The sequence below is a fragment of the Oryzias latipes genome, chromosome 2 (assembly GCF_002234675.1).
Source record: "Oryzias latipes chromosome 2, ASM223467v1".
Classification (NCBI taxonomy): Eukaryota; Metazoa; Chordata; class Actinopteri; order Beloniformes; family Adrianichthyidae; genus Oryzias; species Oryzias latipes.
In genome coordinates, this window is record NC_019860.2 from 734,397 (window position 1) to 756,679 (window position 22,283).

The 22,283-nt window shown below is 43.5% G+C and overlaps 1 protein-coding gene and 1 long non-coding RNA gene across 2 annotated transcripts in view; both read left to right on the forward strand.

Moving 5' to 3' along the window:
• Nucleotides 1-10: 10 nt before the first annotated feature.
• Nucleotides 11-22,283, forward strand: part of LOC105358602 (protein NLRC3-like) — a gene marked incomplete at its 3' end in the record, with an annotated part of 56,240 nt that continues 33,967 nt past the window's right edge. The window contains exon 1 of the mRNA XM_023961519.1: nt 11-90. The remainder of the gene's footprint in view (nt 91-22,283) is intronic.
• LOC105358452 lies at nt 16,679-17,673 on the forward strand. The gene is made up of 3 exons (XR_912080.3): nt 16,679-17,010; nt 17,092-17,221; nt 17,398-17,673. It is a non-coding gene; the product is annotated as an uncharacterized LOC105358452 (long non-coding RNA).

A 22,283-nucleotide genomic window follows, 5' to 3' on the forward strand; every position in this document is an offset into this window, starting at 1 on the left:
CACACAGAGGGAGGAGTTCTGCTCTCGGTCAGTCAGCAGACTTTGTCCAGCAGACAGACGTTGGAGTTTCCTCCATTTTCTTCTTCTTTGGTGAGTCTTTGTGTAAAAGTTGTTTTCTGTTTTCTCATCATGAAGCTGTTGTGTTGATCTGTGAGGAAAAGAGCAGCAGACAAACACAACAGGGCTTCCTAAAAACATGGCGACTTCTTCCAGAATCTGCTGATTAAATTTGATACGTGGATATTCTTTAAGGGTCTTAATCTGTTTTTAAAATAAGGGGGGGCTGTTATGTTATGATGTTAGACACCATGATGGCGGCTTGAAGACGTGTTTCCCCGCAGAGCAGCAGGATATGAGTCAATTCCACAAAAAAGGCACTAATTATGTAACATAATTGCTCATAAAGCTATATAGTCAACCCTTGTTTTTCTCGGGGGTTACGTTCCAAAAAGAACCCGTGATAGGCAAAATCCGTGAAGTAGAAACCTTTATTCTTTTTAACATTTATTATACAATTAAATACTCTATTATACATTGCAAAGAAAGAAGAAACCATTTTACAGGCTCAAGCATTTGTTTCACAAATAAAAGTACTTTAAAAACGTTTTTTTTCAACAAATAACTTCTGTACTGTACTGTCAAATAATAATTTTAATCATTACTTTACATGATTACTTTATAATGAAGATAAATAAATAAATAAAAAATAAAACAAATGATTACCGGTAATCTATTATTGAAAATTGTTAAATTGATTGCCTTTTAATGATATTACTTCACTTGCTCCAAAAAAAATTGATAAATTGATTTGTGATTTTTCCTAATGTAACATAATTTTGCACATATTTTTAACTTTTGATACTTGACCAAATTTTGCTATGAAAATTCCTGAAACAGTGTTATGTCTATTTTACTCATATAAAATTATTTTGTAATCATATCAATAGCTTTTATAAGTAACATAATCTTCAAATATTTGGATACATCATTGCCATGTTGATTTCTAAAACTTATTACATTATAATTAAGTAATTCATATTTGTCATGAGCTTTATTGATATTGCAAGATTTTTAATTCTGTCTGATAAAAGTTTTGAACTGGATATTGATAAATCATGTAATAAAATGGTTATAGTATAACGGGGTGGGATTATATAAGTTTGCTTCCTTCCACTCCCTTTCAAGCAATATTTTATAATGTCCAATTATCCTAAGTCTGATTAGATAATTGATTATTTTATTATTTTTGTGTATTATTCTTATTTGATTGCTTGAAGTAAACCATTTAAAAAAAATCTAGCACACCAATCCCCGGTGTGCTAGATCGCGCTACTCTCACAGTCAGGTTTTCTTTTGTTTTGTTTTTGTTAGATGTGTTTTTGTCTCATAACGTCTACAAATAGTTAGCTCACATCAACTACAACCTGGAAGTCACAGAGGATATTTCTACAAAAATATCTTGAACCTGCACCCGGAGCTCCGACAACACCGTAATCTCACAGTCTTGCTCTGAAAACGTGGAATATCTGACTGTTAAGTGTAGGCCATTCTACCTACCAAGGGAGCTGCAGTGCATTATTCTGAGCACTGTTTACATTCCCCCCTCAGCTAACCAGGCAGCTGCACTCCAGGAGCTGCACGACATGATCAACAGGCATGAGAACAACCACCCTGATGCTGCATTTGTGATCCTAGGAGATTTCAACCACTGTGATCTCCGGAAAAGTCTTCCAAAATTCCACCAATTTATTGATTTCCCCACTAGGGGAAAAAACATTCTTGATAAATGTTACAGCAACATCAAAAATGCATATGCTGCCACCCCCAAGCCTCACCTCGGAAAGAGCGATCACTTAGCCATCCTGCTGAAGCCCACATACACAAGGAGGCTTAAAGCAGATCCAGTCACAACCAGGACTGTAATGACTTGGACTGACAAAGCTGTGGAACAACTGAAAGGCTGCTTGGAGGCCACAGACATGAGCATCTTCAAAGCAGCTTCATCAAACATTGATGAATACACGGACACAGTCAGCAGCTACATAGACCGGTGCACCTCCATTTGCATTCCAACTCGGACCATCCGCATCTTCCCTAACCAAAAGCCCTGGTTCAACACAGATGTTCGAACAAAAATATACAAACGGCGTGCAGCCTTCAAATCTGGAGACAGCACAGCATACAAACACGCCCGCTATGACCTCCAGAAGTCCATCAAAGCTGCCAAAAGGAACTACAGTCATAAAATTGAGAGCTGCCACAGGGAAACCAACACAAGAGGCCTGTGGCAGGGGATCAAATCCATCACCAACTACAAGACAAACACCAGCAGATCAGAGTTCCAGAGTAACATTCCGCCAGACAGCCTTAACAGCTTCTATGCAAGGTTCGACCAGAACAACAAAGAGGTCCCCCAAAAGACCTCATGGGCCCCAGAAGAGGCAGCGCTGCAGGTGATAAACACACAGGTCCTCAGGGCCCTGAAGCAGGTGAACCCACACAAGGCGACGGGACCGGACCACGTTTCACCAAGGTTTCTGAAAGCCTGTGCGGAGCAGCTAGCAGAGGTGCACACAGACATCTTCAACCTCTCGCTATCGCAGGAAACGGTGCCCCGTATCTTCAAGTCCTCTGTGATCGTGCCGGTCCCGAAGAAAACACACGTCGCAGCGATGAACGACCTTAGACCCGTGGCTCTCACCCCTGCAGCAATGAAATGTCTGGAAAAGCTGGTTCTGTCCCACATCAACTCCCTGGTCGACGAATCAGTAGACCCCCACCAGTTCGCCTACCGCCCCAACAGATCAGCAGAAGATGCTGTGGCACTGGCACTTCACTCCACCCAGCAACATCTGGACACCAAGAACACTTACGCCCAGATTCTGTTCCTGGACTACAGCTCTGCCTTCAACACCATCAGGCCCCTGAAGCTGACTGATAAACTCGCAGATCTGGGAATACCAACACCCGCCAGAAACTGGATTCTTGACTTTCTCACTGACCGACCACAGGTGGTGAGGATGGGAAAGAAGGTTTCTGCTGAGCTGACAGTTAGCACCGGTACACCACAGGGGTGCTGCCTCAGTCCAAAGCTCTTCTCACTTTACACCCACGACTGCACCTCCCCCGACTCCAACAACATCATCATTAAGTATGCAGACGACACAACCGTCCTCGGCCTCATCAGAGGAGGGGACGAGTCTGCATACAGAGACCTGGTGCACAGGATCACCATCTACGGAGAGGACAACCACCTTGTTCTCAACGTAGAGAAAACAAAAGAAATAATCGTGGACTACAGAAGGAAAGCACCGCCACATCAACCGCTCATCATCAACGGGACTGTGGTGGAGCGGACCGACTGCCACCGGTTCCTGGGTCTGCAGATCACAAACAGCCTCAGCTGGGGAAAAAACACTGTTGCCACAGTGAAGAAAGCCCAGCAGAGGCTGTACTTCATCAGGCTGCTGAAGAAGGCCGGTATCAAGCGCCGGACCCTCACCCAAGCCTACAGGGGGCTTGTGGAAAGCATCCTCACAAGCGGACTAACAGCCTGGTTCGGTAACACCACCTTAAAAGAGAAGAAGATGCTGCAGAGGGTCATTAATACAGCTGGAAAAATTATAGGTTGCAACCTACCATCCATGGACACCATCCATCTACAAACAGCGCTGCAGGAGGAGAGTGACTAAGATCATCAGAGACAGACACCACCCTGCTCATGGACTGATTCAATGTGTAGACTCAGGCCACAACCTCAGACGCCGCAGGCCTGAAAGCATCCGAGCACACACCACACGCTTCCACGATAGCTTCTTCCCAACAGCAATCAGAATGCTGGCAAAGGACATCAGAGAGGGAAGACTGGACTAAATTACTAAGTGCAATAAACAATAATATGTGCAATAATTCTATGTGCAATAATGCTTCTGTACAGATTGGGTCTCTGCAATATTCATTATCATATTTTACTGATATTTATATTTTTTTTATACACCATGTAAATTTGTTGTCTAATTTTGACTTTTAACTTTATTCTATTTATTTTTATTTTCTTTATTATTTCTTCTTCAAATTACTCTTTTGTCCTTTTTTTTTAACCTACCCTGACATGAGAGTTGCCAAAGACAAATTCCGATGTACCGCATGTGCAAACGGCAATAAAAACTTGAATCTTGAATCTTGAGCTTTAACCCCACGCTGGAATCTCACCACAACAGGCCGCAGCGGGATCGTCTCCCGGAATCGAGAAGCCGTCTCGCAAGCGCGGAAGACGGGGAGGGACAGCACGAAGGCTACGCCGGCTGGATATAGCCGCGGGAGGCTAACGCTCCCGATCATTCTCCTCGCAATACGTACAATCTCTGGCGAACAAGATGGATGCTGCGTACCCTGATGCTGCATTTGTGACCCTAGGAGTTCAACCACTATAATCTCTGGAAATGTATTTATTCACTAATTTGTTAACTTTCCCACCAGGGGAAACAATATTCTGGATAAATGTTACAGCAACATCAAACATGCATATGTTGCCACCGACACACGCCCCAACGATGAACGACCTGAGACCCGTGGCTCTCACCCCTGCAGCAATGAAATGTTTGGAAAAGCTGGTTCTGTCCCACATCAACTCCCTGGTCGACGAATCAGTAGACCCCCACCAGTTTGCCAACCCCCCCCAAACAGATCAGCAGAAGATGCGGTGGCACTGGCACTTCACTATCCCTGCAACATCTGGACACCAAGAACACGTATGCCAGGATTCTGTTCCTGGACTACAGCTCTGCCTTCAACACCATCAGGCCCCTGAAACTGACTGATAAACTCGTAGAACTGGGAATACCAACACCCGCCAGAAACTGGATCCTTGACTTTCTCACTGACCGACCACAGGTGGTGAGGATGTGAAAGAAGGTTTCTGCTGAGCTGATAGTCCGCACAGGTACACCGCAGGGGTGCTGCCTCAGTCCAAAGCTATTCTCACTCTACACTTATGACTGCACCTCCCCCGACTCCAACAACATCATCATTAAGTATGCAAACGACACAACCGTCCTCGGCCTCATCAGAGGAGGGGACGAGTCTGCATACAGAGACCTGGTGCACAGGATCACCATCTACGGAGAGGACAACCACCTTGTTCTCAACGTAGAGAAAACAAAAGAAATAATCGTGGACTACAGAAGGAAAGCACCGCCACATCAACCGCTCATCATCAACGGGACTGTGGTGGAGTGGACCGACTGCCACCGGTTCCTTGGTCTGCAGATCACAAACAGCCTCAGCTGGGAAAAAAAACACTGTTGCCACAGTGAAGAAAGCCCAGCAGAGGCTGTACTTCATCAGGCAGCTGAAGAAGGCTGGTCTCAAGCTCCGGACCCTCACCCAAGCCTACAGGGGGCTTGTGGAAAGCATCCTCACAAGCGGACTGACAGCCTGGTTTGGAAACACCACCATAAAAGAAAGGAAGATGCTGGAAAAGTCTTTCGTTGCAACCTTCCATCCATGGACACCATCTACAAACAGTGCTGCAGGAGGAGAGTGTCCAAGAGCATCAGACAAAGACGCCACCCCACTCATGCACTGATCCAATGTGTGGACTCAGGCCACAACCTCAGACGTCGCAGGCCTGAAAGCATCCACACACACACCACACACCTCCTCTACAGCTTCTTCCCAGCAGCAATCAGAATACTGGCACAAGACATCAGACAGGGAAGACTGGACTAAATCATAATACATACCATCCAGCTAGGACACTAAGTGAAATAAATAATAAACTCCACATGTGCAATAATTCTATCTGAATAGATCGGGACGCTGCAATATTCACATTTATTCATATTTATTTCTATACTTTTTAATTTTGTTGTCTAATTTTACTTTATTCTATTTATGTATTTATTTTTTTAATCTTTTGACCTTTCTTTATTTACCCTGACATGAGAGATGTCAACTAAAAATTCAGATGTACTGCATGTGCAAACGGCAATAAAACCTTGAAATTATGTGTTTTGCTTAGAAATAGTATTCGTTTTCTTCATTTCACACCACCAGGGGCGGGACAGTGGATATGCTGTAAATACGTCGTAGGGCTACCAACCAAACTTGGGAAAGTTATTTACAGTTCCTATTTTTTAATTTCACAGCTGTATCCGCTCCTCCCTCCCTTCCTCCCTCGGGTCTTGTTACAGAGAGCGTGCTGCAGCGCGCCTCTCACGGAGACGCGCGCGCGGGAGCGCAATGTTTTTTTTTTTTTGTTGTTGAATTGTGTAGTCATCTGCTGACAGCGCGCTAAAGATGGAAAGGCAAAAAAACAAAAACAATCTAGGGCTAAAAATAAAAACGCAAAAGGGAAAAAGATTGGGTGTGAATGAAGAAAAGTTTCTCTAAAACTCTAAGACGCTTTTTTCCCTGCTCCTGCTGCTTCCTGCTTTATTTGCTTTTTAATCATTTAATTAATCATTTTTAATCATTTTACTTCTTCCACACATCCTGGAATATCAGACTGGTCATCCTTTTTTGTGACTTCTACCTATACAAATCAATATTTTTGACAAGCCAGCGACATGTCCGGAAGAGGAAGAAAAACAAACTCCCACTGTGAACGCTGTCGGATCTACCAACAAGAAATAAAAGAGCTACAAACACGGATATTTACTTTGGAAACTGAAAATGGACTTCACAAGACCCTTCCAGTAACATCGGGTGGTAAGAAGCCTGCTCTTACCACAAACGAGAAGAATAACAGTGACATAGACCTGAGTGATGTTGTGTCCTTTCCAAAACTTTGTGCGGAGGAACTCTGTGTTAAGCCAAAGCGTAAAGATGACAGAACATCCGAAATAAAGCTCACAAACAGATTTTTACCCCTAACACAATGTGATATTGAAGAACACAGTGAAATTGGACCACAGAGAAGGAGTCATAATGTTGGCAACAAAGCACAGGCAGAAAGAAAATCTGTGCCAAACGTCAAGGTCAGAGATACGCTGCTGCTTGGAGATGGCGCTATCAGTGGAGTCAGCCACAGAAGAATGCAAACTTTATGTTGCCCAAGTTCTACTGTTCCAGTGATTACAGGACTCTTATCTAAAGTCTTGTACCAAGGAGTTAAACGAATAATCATCCATGTAGGTGCTGTCGATATCAGAAAAGAACAGTCCGAACGTTTGAAAAAAGACTTCATCAAGTTATTTGAAGAGATTGACAAAGTAGAGGTTGAAGCATTCATCAGCGGACCTCTTCCTAACATCGATGGGGTGTCACTCAAGTTCAGCCGTCTGTTTCAGCTGAACAATTGGCTCTCCAGAGAGTGTGCTTCCAGAGGATTGCATTACATTGAGAACTTCAATACATTCTGGAAGCGAAAGGACCTTTTCATGGGAAGAGGCCCACACCTGAACAGAGGTGGAGCAAGAGAGTTAGTGAAGAACCTCCTCCACGCTCTGGGGCATAGAGGCCAAGGCCCTGAAAAGGCAGTAAGGAAGGACCGAGCCAGTGTCCCAGGAACCACAGCACAACGGCAACAACAACTACCTCCACCAACACCGGTCAATGACTTGGATCCGGCAGCACCAGCACCACAACCACCTCCACCTAAGGACTCAGCTCCACCAGCATTACAGCAACCACCTCCATCTAAGGACTCACCTGCACCAGCACCACAACAACTACCGCCAGCTAAGGACCCAGCTGCAGAACCACAACAACAACCACCAGATTTGGCCCCAGAAATTCCACCATCTGACCAGCTGTGGGCGCCCCCTGCTACGTCTACTCCCAGTGAAGACTCACTTTCCTTTTCGTCCCCCCCACTTTCCCCCATGGCCCTACCTAGCCATTTTGATAGCCTCATCAAGTCAGGAATTAAGATGGCTCCCCTAACACCTGTGAGCCTCACACCACACAGGAGCTCTCCTACCCCTCCAGCGCCCCCTCCTCATCCTTCACCCAAAGTCCCTCCAACACGGCCTTCATCCAAACCCCCTCCAACACGCCCCCTCCGTCGTTCACCCAAATCCCGTCCAGCTCCCACTCCTCCCGGTCCATCACCCAAACTACCCTCAACTCAACCTCTCCTGCGCGCCTCTAGACGTGCTATTACCCAGAGCTAGGATGAAACGGGCCCCCAGTGTCCTAGGAAAGGTTATGTCAAACTGGGGCCCTGTGATGAACAGCTTCCTTCTGGTGCTATACCTGTAGTTGCACCACGTAGAATGCAAAAAAGGGCAGTTAGACTGTCCAATCAAAGAAATCTAGTTCACATCCCTTGCAAGAAGGTTTTGACCAGTCCCAAGGAAACTAATCTCAAACTTGCTGCACTCAATGTCAGATCTTTATGCAACAAATCATTTTTAATCAATAATCTTATCTCTTCTTTTAATCTTGATTTTATGTTATTAACTGAAACATGGCTTGACAAAAACACAGGAAACATAGTTCTAGTCGAATCAACTCCCCCCAACTACAAACATGAATCGGAAATACGAGAAAATAAAAAGGGTGGAGGCGTTTCTGCACTGTTTAAAGATAATATTGCAACCCGCAGACTATCATTTGGTGTGTTTTCATCATTTGAGTATGTGTCCTTTAAGATTGAGTTAAAACAAACTCCTCCCTTACTCTGCATAGTTATGTACAAACCTCCTCAGCACAGCCAAAGTTTTATTGATGATTTCACTGAAATGCTCTCAGTTGTGTGCACAGACTTTGATGGTCTAGTCATTACAGGTGATTTTAATGTTCATGTTGATAATGTCAATGACAAAAATGCAAAAGAGCTCAATGCTGTCCTTGAAACCTTTGGTCTAATTCAGCATGTGAGTTGCCCCACCCACAGCAGAGGGCACACTCTGGACCTGCTCATCACAAGGGGGGTTACTATTTACAATGTCAGTGTGGTTGATGTCGCCCTCTCTGATCATTTCTGTGTATTCTTTGACCTGTCTGTTGCTCCCAAACCACCGCCTGGCCCTGCAGTTGTCCAAAGGAGACAAATAAATGAGAGCACTAGGGCACAGTTTGTAGAAATGATAAACCCTGAAAACGTCTCTGGTGCCAATGTTGATGAAATGCTGAATTCTGTTACTTCTAGCATCTTGAATGTTCTGGATGCCATTGCCCCTATGAAAGTTCAATTGAGAAAACATAGACAGAAAGCTCCCTGGAGGAATGATGATCTAGTCAGGGCACAGAAACAACAGTGCCGCAGAGCCGAGCGAAAGTGGCGCAAGTCAAAACTCCAGGTTCATTATGAAATGTATAAGGGGGAGTTGTACGCTTATAACCAGATCTTATGCAGAACAAGGGAAAGGTACTTCTCTGAAATAATTGGAAGTTGCAGCAGCAACTCTCGTATCCTGTTCACAACAGTTAACAGATTAACTAACCCTCCAACCCAGCTACCAATAGAATTGGTTTGTACACCTAAATGTAATGAGTTTGCTGTATTTTTCAATGACAAGGTTCAGGGCATTAAAAAAGCCATCAACTCCACAACACATATAACTATCGAACGGCCACCTACTCACTCTAAGCTGACTCACTTTATACCTGTCACTGACCAAACTGTCCAAGAGACCATCACCCGTCTGAGCTTGTCTACATGCTGCCTTGATGTGTTACCCACTAGATTTCTAAAGTCTGTCTTGAACAGTGTGTTGCCATCAATTACTCAAATAGTTAACATGTCTCTTCAATCTGGAATATTTCCAGAGGCCTTAAAAACTGCAGTCATTAAACCCCTCCTGAAAAAGAGCGGTCTTGATCCCACTGTACTGAATAATTACAGACCTATCTCTAATCTGCCATTTTTAGGAAAAGTCCTTGAAAAAGTTGTCTACCAACAGCTCACTGACTTTCTCTTATTAAACAATTCGTTTGATGTTTTCCAGTCAGGTTTTAGACCCCATCATAGCACAGAAACTGCTCTTATCAAGGTAACCAATGACATCCGCCTGAACACTGATGATGGCAAAGTCTCTGTCTTAATCCTGCTAGACCTGAGTGCTGCCTTTGATACTGTTGATCATGGGATCCTTTTGCACAGACTCCAAGACTGGGTTGGCATCTCTGGATCTGCCTTAAGTTGGCTCAAGTCTTATCTAGAAGACAGGAAATATTTTGTTGAAATTGGGAGTTGTGTCTCAGACTACATGGGCTTGAATTGTGGTGTGCCCCAGGGATCGATCCTGGGACCCCTTCTGTTCAACCTCTACATGCTGCCACTAGGGCAGTTAATACGCAGTAATAACATATCTTATCACAACTATGCAGATGATACTCAGATCTATGTGTCACTGACAACAGGTGAATATGGGCCGGTGGATTCACTCAGCCACTGCCTCCAACAGATCAGTGCGTGGATGCAGAACAACTTTCTCCAGCTAAACTCAGACAAGACCGAAGTTATTGTTTTTGGCCCACAGAAACAAAGAGAAATTGTCAGCAGCTACCTTCATTCTCTGTCTCTCAAACCCTCAAATCAAGTCAGAAATCTAGGGGTAATCATGGACTCTGACCTGAACTTTAACAGCCATATCAAGTCAGTAACATCAGCGGCATTTTACCATCTGAAAAACATTGCCAAAATCAAAAACATAATCTCAAAGCGAGACCTGGAGATACTTATCCATGCATTTGTCTCCAGTAGGTTAGACTACTGTAACGGCCTGCTCACCGGCCTCTCCAAACGAGCTGTAAAACAGCTTCAGTACATCCAGAATGCTGCTGCTCGAGTCCTGACCAAAACCAGGAAGTATGATCACATTAGTCCTGTGCTCAGGTCTTTGCACTGGCTCCCTGTACCTCAAAGAATAGACTTCAAAGCAGCTCTGCTTGTGTACAAGTCTCTCCATGGCCACGCACCAAAGTACATCTCTGACATGTTAGTGCCATATGAACCATCTCGTACTCTGAGGACCTCAGGGGCCGGCCTCCTGTTGATTCCCAGAGTCAGAACTAAACAAGGGGAATCAGCGTTTCAATATTCTGCAGCTAAAATCTGGAACAGCCTCCCTGAAGGCGTAAGACAGGCCTCTTCTATGTTCATGTTCAAATCTAGACTTAAAACATTTCTGTTTAGCCGTGTATATGACTGAAAGGTCCTATCTGCACCTTTCTTTCCTTCCTTTCTTTTTAAATCTTTTTTTTTCTTCCTTTTCTTTTAAAGTAAATTTTATGTTGATTATTTCTATGATGTATTGTGATTTTAATGCATTTTTCTGTTTTGTGAAGCACCTTGAATTACTTTGTGTACGAATTGTGCTATACAAATAAACTTGCCTTGCCTTGCCTTGCCTTGCCTAAATGGTTGAGAGACAGCAACTTTTTTTGTGTTTGCAAAGCACATGTTTTCGCATGCGTTGTGTGCCATCTCACTTTTTTCCTATCTTTGCTGAGTTAAGTTTCGGTTTGACGTGCCAAGCTGCCATCAAACAGCGGCTGATTGGTCCAGATTCTAACCAATCAGGTGTCTCTGTCTCATATTACGGTGCTTGGAGGCAGACATGGATTTTGGACTTTGCGTTGGTTCTGTTCTAACGGGATTCTGTCGTTTACAACCATTCTGGCCCATTTCTCTGAGTAAAACGCAGAAGGAGCAGCAAAGCAGCTAAAATCAAACAGAGTTTAGTATTTATTCATGTCAGTGTAGAGACCAACGTGTTTGAAATGTCTGCAGCAGAAAAAAACGTTAGAGCTCCGAATCCGTCCAGCAGGAAGTAACACTTTTTAAGATTTGTATCAGAACTATTTTATTTTAAACAATAAATGTTGAAATATTAATAGAAAATAGCATTTTTTATGACTATTTTTTTTTACTTTGGGCAAATGCTCACGAGTTCTAAAATATGAGTCAACTGTTGTGATTTATCATTATTTTGCTCATTATTGCTGTTGATCTAATCCCTAATAGTTGTGCAGCATAAAATCATATGTGCTTTAAATCTTTTATTGTTTTGTTTTAAAAAACAGATCTTAAAGAAAATCACACTTTCCCCCAATAATTTGCTCTGCAGGATTCACAGATCACACACAGACCTGTTGATTGAATGTCACCAGATAAACTTTACAGTTTCATTAGAATTTTAGCCTTAAATTCACAAATCTTTTGACTTAATCAAAATTAATCAATGCAAAAAAAAAAAAGTATAAATCATTGTTAAAATTATTTACAAAGATGAAAACGTCTATATCCAAAGAGATAAATGTGGCAATCAATGTTTCATTGATTAAAATCTGGACCAATCAGCAGTTGTTTGATGGCAGCTTTGTCACGTCACACTGAAACTTAACTCAGCAAAATCAAAGATAGGAAAAAAGTGAGATGACGCAAGAGCAGACATACATAACAAGTCAGTCCCATTAGAGAAGAACGAGGAGAGAGGTTCAAATGAAGATGAAGAGGGAAAAGAACAGAGCTACAGAGGAGAGAACTGGGGCAAGGCATTTTTCAGAGGATTCTTCTGAATGGCCTTCACCACACAAATTTGGGGAATCATTGAGGCAAAACATGGTTTAAATAGCTCACAAAAATGTTCTGTTGGGTCATATCCATGATCAGATAAGAAGTAATGAGATTTATACATTTGAACAATAAAAGTGTTGTGGGGATGTTTAGATAGCTTTAGGAGGGGATAGCTTTGTGTGTGTGTGTGTGTGTGGGGGGGGGGGGGGGCGTTTTTATACCCCTGAAATGGGGTTGGCTGTTGCACCCCTGTACACCACCAATTTTGTCATTACCGTTATGACCTAACTGAGTTCACTTCACAAATACCAATCAATTTTATTATAAAAAGTCAATATTTGCATTAATCTAAAGTTCTTTTTATGCTCTTTTGATAGTAATGATTTTTTTCCCTGAGTAACTCCTCAACCCGTAACACACAACGATGCCACCCATTATTTGTATGATCCGTGAAAGTGTATAGACCAGGAAGTGACAGCAGTGGAGTCTTTTGGACCCTGGAGTCGCAGAGGGAAGCATACGGAAGTTCTTCTGTTGCATCACATTCTACATTTTTTAAACCTTTGAATTTTCTTTATACATTTTTTTAATCAACAAACTCTCAAACAGCAACATGTTATGTCCCGAAATATTATTTTCTATCTTAAATATGTAGCCCCGAGAAGAAAAAAGAGGATTAAAAAATTCCCATAAATGATCAATATTAGTATTAAGAGTTACTGAAATGTTTGAGTAAGTCTGGGTGATGACACAGATTTAACTATAATGAAATGGGTTGATTGTAAATAACAAGGTTATTGTTGTTTATTGATTTATTTTGGATAATGTAACCTAGACCTTACAGAACTATTTTTTATTCTGAAGTTTATTCTGAGTGTTCTGTGGAGTGCTCTTTGGTTTTGATTGGACTAAGCTGATTGGCTGAGGAGAGGATGAAAGAGAAAACAAGAACATCCTGGACGTGAAAGCACGCTGGGAGGTGAAGAAGAAGAAGACGGGGAAAAAATAGAAACTTTCTGCAGAAAAAGTCAGGAGGAAGATTTGAGAGTGGTTTCCCGTGACAGAAAAGGTGACTTCCAAATCTACAGTTCAAAAATCGAGTGGACTAGAAATTTCCCAGAAGTATCTACGAAAAACCAGTGTGGATCGATGCTCACTCAATTGGCGAATATTGACCAGAATGCACTGCATTCGGACCAGAATGCACTGCGTATGAGCCACAATGCATTGCGTTTGAATTATTCGAAAATGGCAGCCGGTTGGGCAAGGAAAACAACCGAAACATGTAAGTATATTAAAAAGTATCTAGTATATGTTGTAAAATATATTTGTAAATACGTAAGATGATGTGTTTAATATGTTATATTCCTCAATCGACAACCTACATTGTTTTGAAGCTCATCAATTTCGGTAATGCTAAAGCTAACGCTAGCGCGAATTAGCGCCGAAGGCTAAAAACAAACGCTAGATATTACATCAAAAAGCAGTGAGTTCTAACCGTAGTCATAAGTTATTAACACTTTTTAAATGTGTTCATATATGCAGGGACAGACGAGGTTCTTGAACGGAGAAAGGTAGCTTGCCATCTCTCGGTGGGTGGAGTCTCCCTGCTCCATGTGGAGGAGTTTAAATATCTGGGGGGTCTTGTTCACGAGTGAGGGAAGACCGGAGCGTGAGATTGACAGGCGGATTGGAGCAGCGTCTGTAGTTATGCGGTTGCTGTACCGGTCCGTTGTGGTGAAGAGAGAGCTGAGCCAAAAAGCAAAGCTCTCAATTTACCGGTCGATCTTCGTTCCAATACTCACCTTTGGCAGGGCTCGACATAGCCATTTGTCCGCTGGCCCGGTCCTGTTTTTCGAGCAGTGCGGACCACAAGACTTTACTTTTCACTTGTCCGCTCGGGCCACTAAAATATCTAACGGTTTATATATTCTTCACCTTTTTCAATAAAGTAAATTTTGCGAAAACGTGTAGATTTACCTCGTCTTCATAATGTAGTTTTTCTGCTAGTCCTGTGTTCAGACTTCAAGGGTTTCTATGGGAAACCTTTGATCACTTCTCCTTCTCTCCCGCCTGCGCGCGCGCGGCTTTCACTGCCGAGCACCACGCGGCACGCGCTCACTACTTTTTTTTTCAAACTTTATTGAATGTAACAATTCAATACAAAACAATGTTAAACAGCAACAACGAAGGCACAAGCCAGTGGGTTATTATTACATTTGATTATAAATCCGACACCGTCACTGAAGAGAGACTGAAGCATGTCAGAGATGTGGAAGACATGGCAGGAATAGATAGGAATATGTTGGATGGAGTAGTGGGTATAATTAGTAGTATGGACAGCAAGATATTTAATGAATGCATTGAAGATGAAACTGTATCCACTAAGCTTTAAGCTGAATGTCAAAGAATCAAAGGCAACTCCAAATACCTGAATCTCAGACTCAAATGCAGTAGAATGTTAAACTACTTAATTTTGTTTTTCTTTACAACACTGTAAGCAGTAAGTATTTCTAGTTAGCTGAATGATCTCAGTTAGACCTGCACAATATGAGGAAAACTCGCGATATGCGATATCAGAGATTAAAATTGCGATAACGATATAATTTGCGGTATATAAACAAACAGCATTCTTCTTCCACTTTCGGCTTCTCCCATCAGGGGTTGCCACAGCGAACAAGTTGCATGGTAAATTTGGCAATGTTTTACACCGGATGCCCTTCCTGACGCAACCTTCTCAAACCGGGCTCGGGACCGGCTCAGAGGTAGAGAAGGGAACAGGGAGCAGCCCGGAGTCGAACCCTGGTTTCCTGGACGGAAGGCGCCGCAAACCAGCACGAGCTAAACCAGCTCCCATATAAACAAACAGCAAAATAACCAAATAACCATTCCCAGTTTAAAAATTATACTCCAAATGACCCACGTTGACATAGGTTACAAACATCTAACATAACAGGGCTCCATCTGATTGGTCAACAATGTGAAGGCGTCCATCCGATTGGTCAAATGCATTAAGGGATTTATTTGATTCGTTAAATGGTTCAAGCTGCCATTAGATTGTTTTAACACATTTAAGGTTTATGATTTATTGCGATATTTGCCGTTAGAAGCACCATGAAAACTTCTGAACTAGTGTTACCTACTACACTGCAGTGCTCTCTTCAAAACATCTGAAACAGACTAGAGCAGATTTAAGTTTGATATGGTCTATTTTCAGTCATTGAAAAGTGTAGAAATAAGTGATGTCACCAGAATGCACCAAATTGCACCATATTAAAAGTTTCCGGGGGGGCATGCCCCCAGACCCCCCTAAAGTTGCAAGCACCTGCGAAGCGGCGGGTCCCGCTATGCGCGGTGTCGGGCCAGTAACTTTCAGGCAGGGCCAGTAAGTTTCAAAAACTACTGGCCCTGTGGGCCAGTGCAAATTTCTGGGCTATGTCAACCCCTGCCTTTGGTCATGAGCTATTGGTCATGACCGAAAGAACGAGGTCCCGAATACAAGCGGCTGAAATGAGCTACCTCCGTAGGGTGGCTGGGCGCTCCCTTAGAAATAGGGTAAGAAGCTCGGCCACCCGCGGGGAGCTCGGAGTAGAACTGCTTCTCCTCCACATCGAAAGGAGCCAGCTGAGGTGGCTCGGGCATCTAGTCTCCTGGATGCCTCCTGGACGCCTCCCTGGAGAGGTGTTCCGGGCATGTCCCACTGGGCGGAGGCCCCGGGGAAGACCTAGGACACGCTGGAGAGACTACATCTCTTGGCTGGCCTGGGAACGGCTCGGGGTTCCCCCAGAGGAGCTGGAGGAAGTGGCTGGGGTGAGGGAAGTCTGGGCATCTCTGCTTAGACTGCTGCCCCCGCGACCCGGTTCCGGATAAGCAGAGGAAGATGGATGGATGGATGGAGAGACGAGGATGAGGAAAATTTGATCCATCTGTGGATGGAGAAAGACAGCCTGTTTTTTTTCAGGCAAGCTCGTGTCGGATGGGAGTCAAGTCACTTGTTGATGATCATCATCAGATTTGTCTGTTAATAAACGGTTAATCGTTGTCATATTGGGGTAAAGGTTTTTGTTGAAAGAGCCAGAGGAGAGGAGGAAAGAGCAAGAAGGGAGGAAGAGCGACAGGAGAGTCTGTTAAGCTTACTTAAGTTACAAATATTGTTCAAAAATGTAATGTTGCCGTTGTTTTCCAATTTGTTTACTAAATGCATGAACAAAAATGAATAATTTACATGTATTATTTAAATCTGAGCCATTTTTAACAATCTCAAAAGGATTTTCATATAAATATTAAATGTACACATTTACAATTTCGTGTTATATGTTAACATTTATTTTTACACATGTTAACAATAATTGTGCTCCTCCAGAGTCATGTGTGTCACAGTTGGAGCTGAAAGGAAAGCAGAGATTTGTCCTCCCAGACGGACGCCACTTTGCTCGTCCTGCTGGTTCCTGGTGTCGTCCTGCTCTGGCTCCCAGCAGTCTCCTTTGCTGATGCACAGATTGTGCAGAATTAAACTTCAGGCAATGATTTTCATTGCAAAGGTTGGTTTTACTCCCAGTGCCCCCAGAAATATTGCTCTCCTCCTCATCTTTATAATGCCAGATGCTCTCTCTCCACCACAGTGCGTGTTCTGGAGTGGTGCTGGTTGTAACTGCCTCAACCACATTCCTCATGGGTTCCCTGTAGGGTGTCAGCAGCATGATGGGATGAGCAATGCAGGGATACCCACCATCACCCAAAAGGATCCTTCAGGTGGGTAATGTTTTATTTACATAAATTGGGCTTTTACGTAGAACCCGTGAATCATGAACTGATCCTGGATTCCCAACAAAAATATCTCTAAATTTGGCATTAGAGTCACATCCAGCCTGCATTTGAATGGAATAAAAAAGCTTCCTGTTAAAATAACAAGCTGCATTTTCTTTTAGGGCCTTTATTCTCATGTGGCAGCCATTGATGCTCCCCACAACCTTTTGGAAGGTGGAAGACCAAGCGAGCTGCTAAAAAACCAGGGGTGACTAACGGTAGTTCATTCCCACCGGGAAGCTGGATGACCCGGCTCACAGTGGACCGTGTCATGTCAAAGGCCCTGGCTACCACAACGTAAGATGTGCCACACGCCAGCCATAAAAGTAATACCAGGACCTCAGTCTCCTGTGCCCCCAGAGTGTGAGGAACCCGAAGCTGCTCCACCAGATGCTCGATGGTCCTGCGGGTCAACCGAAAATCCAGTCTTGTGTTGGACTGACCGTCAGCGTAAAGGGCCAGGACAGAAACCTTTATGTTTGCAAAGCAGTAGAGACGTGGAAGACTCTGTTAAATCCAATATTAATTCTTTCATTGACGAAATTAAATCTCATTTTTTGAATGTTTCTATTTATTTTGATGTCTTACATTTTAGTTTATGAAGTATTTTTAAATGCTGGAAAATCTTGTGTAAGTATTTAAAAAATGAAAGTATTTTTGATTTAAACAAGTGATATGGTTTGACTCTGAATAAAAAATACTAAACTTTGAACTCACAAGTGTTTCATGTAGTTAGACTATACAACTCATAATCCAATGTTGAAAAAGAATGTTAAAGTCTTACCCAGCAGATTGTGTAACCTTGAGCACAATAAGTGACAAATGCTTAAGTTTAACTAAAAAAAACTTGAAGTTTAACTCACAGGTTGTTCATGTCTGGCCAGGGCATTCAGAGGAAATCTTCTGAGACGTCTGTTCCTCCTCCTTGCTGTCCTGTGATGCTGCATATCTGCTCGTTTTCGGTTTGATCTCACGAAAAACGGTTGAATTACTGCCAACAGGAACACGGACAGATTCATATTCATAGCTATTTTCAGTAAGGTGGAAGAGAAAACTACTGAAAAAATGCCTCTTCACAAGAGCCCGTAAATCGTTCAGTGGCATAAAAATAAAAAATAAATATTGCCATGGACTAATGACTTGAGGGTTTAGTTCTGTACAAATACATTAAATTAACACCAATGTGCTTGTAATTTTATTATTTATAAATCAGCCACGTTTTCCATGATCAGAACACAGCAGATTCATAGTATTTGTAAAGATTTTCATATTTATTATGTTTTTTTGTTAAATAGTAGTAGTTCCCCTCCAGACCAGGTGGTGGCGGCACTATAATGCGCCACTTTGTTTTCGTGTCAAGCGCCATATCAAAACACCAAAAAGAGGAAAAGTAGTGAGTATGGGTGTCCGAATTGCTTTGAAATTTCAGAGAACTATATAGTGCCGCACTATATAGGGTTTCAGTAGTTAGGGGTTAGGGTAGGAATTCGGACACAGCCTGACTGTGTGAATGAGTGAGTGAATATGGGCCCAGTTTGTTATTTTTCATGGCGTCATAACTTTTTAAACCAGTTTATGAATGTTCAGTTAAGTTTTGAAATTTACATTTTTCTCAAGTGTTTATATTTTTTCATTTAAGAGGAAGAGTATAAAACCAAGATATATTGACCGATATTTTTTGTTCGTGTTGAGGGTCAAATCTTTATTGTATTAAACTTGAGACAGTGTTCAGTTTCAAATGGTTGTCTGGTGTCGTATTTTTTAGGAAGGCATACTTGTCTATTTTGAGTTCTGTGATGCTGTAACTTTTTAGACTTAAATAGGTAACCCGATTGGGAGCTACCATAGCTCAACGAACCCAATCCCCCCATCACGACTCTGTAGGTTACTATTCTTTAAGTTAATGCTGAGTTATGGGGCTACAAATATTTCAGTTTTTTTAAATTTCAAGAATCAATTTATAGCACAGAAATTGGAAACAATACAATACAATAATCATCAGTTATACATTCATACAATGATGAATCAAACTTAGGGATAATTAGACATATTAATAAATATTGCTTGAAAGGGCGTGGAAGGAAGCAAATTTATATAATCCCATCCCGTTATACCGTAACCATTTTATTACATGATTAACCATTATCTGGTTCCTATCTTTTACACACACACACCAGAGTTTGTGGTCTGGCTAATGTTACCAGGAGCAGTCAGCACTGGATTGACTTCACAATTTCACCATCATTACTGTGATCACCATCCTACTACAAAAACATTGTTTGCGGCGGGGAAAATTTAAGAATAAATTAAAAAACAAAACCACATTAAAAGTTGCAGGTTTTTCTATTATATGAAATGATGTCAATGAGAAGATAATGGGGAGATATGGAGCAGTTACCTTTTGTGTTGGACAGGTTTTACTATCACAAAAAGAGGTTATAGAACTTTAGAAGCCAGAGTGCAGATTTGTATTAACCCCTTTTTGTTGTATTATCGGGCCGGACACCGAGACAAGGGCCAAGGACGAAGCCAGGGCCCCCACACATACTAAATTGTTACATTTAGTATGTGTGGGGAGGGACAGGGAAAGTGTGTGTGGGGGGGGGGGGGGTGGAAGAGAGTAAAAGGAAGAAAGTTGAGAAAGTGGGGGATACAAGCACTGATTTGAAAAAGTTATTAATTTAAGCTGTAACAATTATACCAGATATGCTGGAAAGACAAATATTACATCAAAGGTGAGAATCTGACACGAAAATGAGCGGAAACTATCTGTCCATCAATACACTGGGGGTATGGAGGAGGGATAATGCAGACAGGGAGCAGTGTGGCAGTGTGCACGTGCACGTGGGGGTGGAGATACATGCATGCTGCCAACGTGAGCCGTGTGTTCATAAGGGGAACCAGATCCTACCCAGCCAGACCAGGAGAGAGGAGGAGAGACCCCCAGGCCAGGAGCCCCGCCCAGCATCCGGACACAGGCAGCCGAGGAGGGGGGGAGGAGGGGACTGCCCACCCAACCAGCTAAGCGCAGAGAAGGCCCCCCTACAGGGCCCCCCCCAACGCCCAGAGACATAAGCGAACCTGGTGTCCGGGCCCCCAGGCCACAGGACAGGAGCTCTTAGCCATACCAGGCGGCAGCCATGGGGTCACCGGGCCGGACACCGAGACAAGGGCCAAGGACGAAGCCAGGGCCCCCAAAACCCTTGAGCCGCCCACCACCCGACCGGTGCCCCTTCTCCGCAAGCCAGCCCCGGCATGCGACCTGAGCAACCCAGAGATCGCCACGCACCCACAGCCCCCCCCCCCCCCATAACCCTACACACTACAACCCCTCCCCCCCTGCCACATTATCTGAGCCCCCCTCCCCAACCCTCTCAGTGCCCTCCCCTCTCTGTGATGGGGAGGGAACGCCCCAGAGGGTCCCAGCGAGCCAGCCCCCAGGTCCGTCCCACCCATGCACTCACGCACACATACTCACAATCTTCTGGTTACCCCGGTACCATGCAGTAACCCCCCCAGCCGACCGACCCCTAGCGCCGTATGCCCGACCATCACCGCAGCCGACAGGATACCCACAAGCCTGGCCGCCCTGAGAGGACCAGGCGGGTGAAGACCGGCCGCCCCTCCCCGACCCCACCCATGTATGGTGGTGTAGGTGTGCTGTGTGTGTGCTACAGGTAAAATAGGTCTCCAGTGTGGGGGGCCCCACCGCTGCCAAGCCGCAGAGCCCCCCACTCCGGGGTCCCTCTGTGAGTGGTGTGTATTTGCTGTGTGTGTGCTGCCAGCATGCAGTGTGTGTGTCTAAAGTGGAAGTTCAAATTGTGGGGGGGGGGCAGTGAAAGATGAGCACGGATGTTTCACCGTGTCCCCCTCCACCAGACCCTCCCCACAAGGCCCTAGATGAATCAGAGTGTCTAATATGCAAGTAAAAGCGGGATTGAGGGCGGGCACCAACGCGACCCCAGAGAGAGATGTCCCCAGTGAGCCCCGCCAGCATCATCCACCCATCCAGTTCCTGGAGCCCCATCTGCCTGTGTGCAACATTTATTTGGGCAGGAGCGGGGAGGAGCAGACCTCCCTAAGGACTAGCACACACACCCCCCCCCCCCCCAAAAAAAAAAGGGAACCCAAAATAGATTAAATAATAAAAATACTAAAAGAAAAAATGAATAATAATAATAATAATAAAATAAACCCACCCAAGTGAACCCCTTAACCCAGGGGTGTCAAACTCATTTTGGTGCGGGGCCACATTTAGCCCGTCTGATCTCAAGTGGGCCGGACCAGTAGCGTAAAAGCAAAATAACATCTTAGTTTTAGTTTTTTTACTCATTTGGAAAAAATGCTCTGACCAACATAGTTGCCTAATCACTTGGGGCCAATGGATCTCAAATAAAATTAATTTCACTTCAAAAAAAGTTGGTCTATTCAATTTTTTATAGACTGAATATTTGACATCTGACATTGAAGCAATCCCAATAAAAAATTAAGAGGCGCTCCAGAAAAAATGAAACACCTTGCCCTAAAATGTAAATGTCCAAACTATTAAAAATTGAATTAAAAAATTTAACCTGCTAATATTTGTGAACATAAGAATTTAACCTCCCCTTCTCTCCTTAAACTTGACTTAACCGTCAATATCAGGATTCAAATTCTGTGCAGCAACACATTTACTGTCATTCAAGTGTTTAAAACACAATGAAATGTCCAACAGTCTTTTCCTGGTTTATGCCTGAATTTTGAGTCAACACCTGACCTTTTCCTGAACTTTGATGGGGCGCCATCAGTGACCAGACTGACATCACGTGACCAGTTCACTCCAGCATAGTCTGGCGCAGTAACTAGAGCGCTGAACTCAGCTGTGATGGTCTCTCTAACATCTCTAATAAATATGCACAGCTGTATATATCTGTGATGTTGGTGTTTTCATAAATAGCAACCGAAAATGCAATAAATGACTGGATTGCTTCATTTGGCGTCCAACTCTCCTCAGAGATGTTGTATCTGT